We start from the raw sequence: 3,528 nt of genomic DNA on the forward strand, positions 1-3,528 counted from the left end.
CCATTGTTTTGATTATTTCGTGGATTCTTCTTTGTAAACCTAAAACCTAATAGAATGTGTTTTATCTTTTCAATGTAACCTATCAACTTTCAGAGACTGTCTCATTTACTACCAATCAGAGGGACTTCTAACCTGACTCCGCCAGATGGATTGCTTCGCATTTGCTCGGCATATCCATCTGGGAACTTTCCGTTGGAGAACTTTTGGGAAGGGGCGGAAATACTGGTTAGCTGATTGGATGAACCATCGGTTTATCACCTATGTTGGTGATAGACGGGCCAAATCAACCAATCAGATCCACGAAGCGTATAAAAATACAACCACAAGCCCGCCCCTGCTGCTGCAGGCAAGGCATAGCTCGTTAGCTCAGCATGCAAGCAACATGTCGGTAAAGGAGATTTGCCGTTTGTGTAACAAGAATTTAGGAATAAAAGGCACCATTTCAGGTTCCCGGACCATATTCCAAAAGAAGGATCCAAGAGAAAAAAAGCATTAGCGAGCGGCTAACAGAATTAGGGCTACCGCTGTTTGAAAATACTGGTTAGCTGATTGGATAAACCATCTGTCTATCGCCACCTAACCCACCTCAAAACCAACGCTGATTGGCCCGGTCGTTTGGCTAACGGCTCCAAATTTTCTCTGCCTCAAGATGCCAGACTGATCTGCGAGTGGAAAACTGGAGCTCGCCAGATCAGGACGGTCTCACGAGGCTAAGGGACTCCCTTAAACAGACTGAAACCTTCCTCATGATATATGAAATAAACTAATGTCGTGTTTTTGTCATGTTTTTCACACTAACCCCATTACGTGAAATGCGAAACAAAGTGTTCATTTGCTGTAACCATAGAAATAAAATGAACCAAAAATTCATTTTATATCTATGTCTTTAACGGAGTTGTTGCCATTAAGTAGTGTCCTCTGAGTATTTGAAGTATATGGTGATGTATGAAGGGCAACGTCATTTGTATAGAGGACTAAGGACACAGCCCTGAGGGTCTCCGGTGTTGGTAATGATTGATAATGTTAGTGTGCACATTCTTAAAGCAGCCTGGGGAGAGGGCAGAAGATCTACTTAAGATAATTTGGCCATTCATGAGTCCCTTGGCCAGTATTTTTTTCCCAGGATGGCGAAGGCTTGTCCTGTGCTCTGTCTGATTAACCCTGACTTTCTTACCCTAACCAATCCCACTCTTGCCTAACCAACTCAACGAGTACTAGCCAATTGGGAGAGCAGGGCGGGTCAAGCCTTTGGAGCCTTTTCTGCTATAAAATGAAAAAAACAAGCAAGACTGGAATGCCACATGGTTGTGTTGTGCTGAATAAATAGAAAATGAATTCAGTGAAAACATTAAATAGGGAGCACAATCTTACAGTTTTGATGGCTTTTTTTAATTTATTTGTATATGGTTTGTGATGTTTGAAGTTAGTGTCTTAATATAAAGCACAATTTGTGTGAGGTTTTCCTTTAGCAAGTTTACATTTATGAAACCCCTCTGTAAGGCTGGGATACCCGACCACAGCCCGACGGGTCCCCACGGTACCCGACGGGCCGGGCCGGGTTCGGACAGATATTTAGAAATGATGGGCGGGTTCGGGGCGGGTTCGGGCCGGGCTCGGACGGTCACATCAGCGCGGTAGCCTAAGGCATTGGACTTTTAAAATTTAAAACAGCTTATTATGTAATGGGCCTGTTTCACTTGATGCAAAGGTTTGTTTTTGTGATTAAATTAAAAATATTAACCTAACATCCATCTTCCTGTGTGCTGAATTGCGGAAATGTGTTTAGGCCTATAGCTTTAATTGACAACGAAACACGTGCATATCAGGCAGACTGCATGCTGCAGCGCATTGAGCGCTCAGAGCGCAGCGATGGAAGATGTTAAAAAGAAGTTGGCTTCAGGAGATTTAAAAAAAATCTTTTCCTTTCTTAGACTTTCCAAAAATGAAGGAAAGTCTACTGTGTGGAAGTATTTCCACATAGCCTAGTTGTCAAGGCCGATAATGATGAACCTGTTGGTTATGTTCAATGTAGGGGTTGCAGAGTTATCATGAAATATGACAGCAAGAGGAACGGGAATTCCGCCATGCAGCGTAACGTGCGCTTGTTGCCCCGTGTAGCTTTCAGGCGAGCTACTCGTGAAGCTGCCTCCTTAATCAGAATCAGAAAAGAATTTATTGCTGCCACAGTAGTCACCCTTCATGGAATTTGCCTTGGTGATTTGTACATACATACACAAACAAACAAACATATTAAACATTAATAAGAATAAACAATAAATACTGAATAAATGTATACAAAATAGCTGTTTAAGTAGTCTAAGCACTGTGACCAATGGGCAGATGTATAGTCCAGGATGAATGTTGTGTGTGTGCAAAGTGTAGTAAGGAGTGGGGGGTTGGAAAGCCCCGGGCCTTGACTGCAGAGGGACGAAACAGTTTTTATGGCGTGAGGTTACGCTGGTTTTCACGCACACTGTGTGATAACTTGACATGACAGTGTGCGGTCCGTCACGCAAACTCTTGAGTAGACGTGAGAAAAAGCGGGCCGTATGCAGAGTCTTGTCTGGCTCTGTAACGTGGCGAATTCGAACTGAAAAGTACAGAAACTCACCCAACAATACAAAATAAAGTTTCCATTTCAGTTACTGTCATACGTGGGGTCATCCTCAATTTTCCTTGTGGAAGTCACTGAGGTAGTCAAACAACTCCACAGGGGCAAAGCCCCGGGGATTGATGAGGTCCAGAAATGCTGAAAGCTCTGGGTGTGGAGTGGCTGTCTTGGATGACACACCTCTTCAACATTGGGTGGAAGTCTGGGATATTGCCCAAGGATTGGCAGACCGGGGTGGTGGTTTCCCCTGATCATAAAAAAAGGGGGACCAGAGAGTGTGTGCCAATGAAAGGGGTATTACACTTCTCAGCCTGCCTGGAAAAGTCTACTCCAAGGTTCTGGAAAGGAGAGTTCGGCCAATAGTTGAACCTCAGATTGAAGAGGAACAATTCAGTTCAATTCAATTTTATTTATAGTATCAAATCATAACAAGAGTTATCTTGTCAAAGGAAGGAAGGAAGTCCCCGGCAGTCTACAACTATAACAGCGTAACTAAGAGAGACAGGTCATAAGGAGGTAATGCAGATTCCGTCCTGGTCATGGAACAACTGACCAGCTTTTCACTCTCGCAAGGTTCCTGGAGGGGGCCTGGGAGTATACCTGGAGAAGGCGTATGACCGGATCCCCGGGGGGGAGGTGCCAAGAGTATGGGGTGAGGGGGTCCCTTCTCAGGGCTATCCAATCCCTGTACGCCTAAAGCGAGAGCTGTGTCCGGGTGCTCGGTAGTAAGTTGAACTCATTCCAGGTGAGAGTTGGCCTCTGCCAGAGCTTCACTTTGTCACCAATCTTGTTTGTCTCGCCTATGGTCATGAAGACTGGGTGGCGGTCGCCGCCCGATGCACGCCGGTTAGATTTGTGTCCGACTTGATCCCGACTTGCTCTGACGTCACGCACACATGGGCAACGATAACCTCGTG

Source organism: Perca flavescens, chromosome 16, assembly GCF_004354835.1.
Source record: "Perca flavescens isolate YP-PL-M2 chromosome 16, PFLA_1.0, whole genome shotgun sequence".
In the NCBI taxonomy this organism is placed as follows: Eukaryota; Metazoa; Chordata; class Actinopteri; order Perciformes; family Percidae; genus Perca; species Perca flavescens.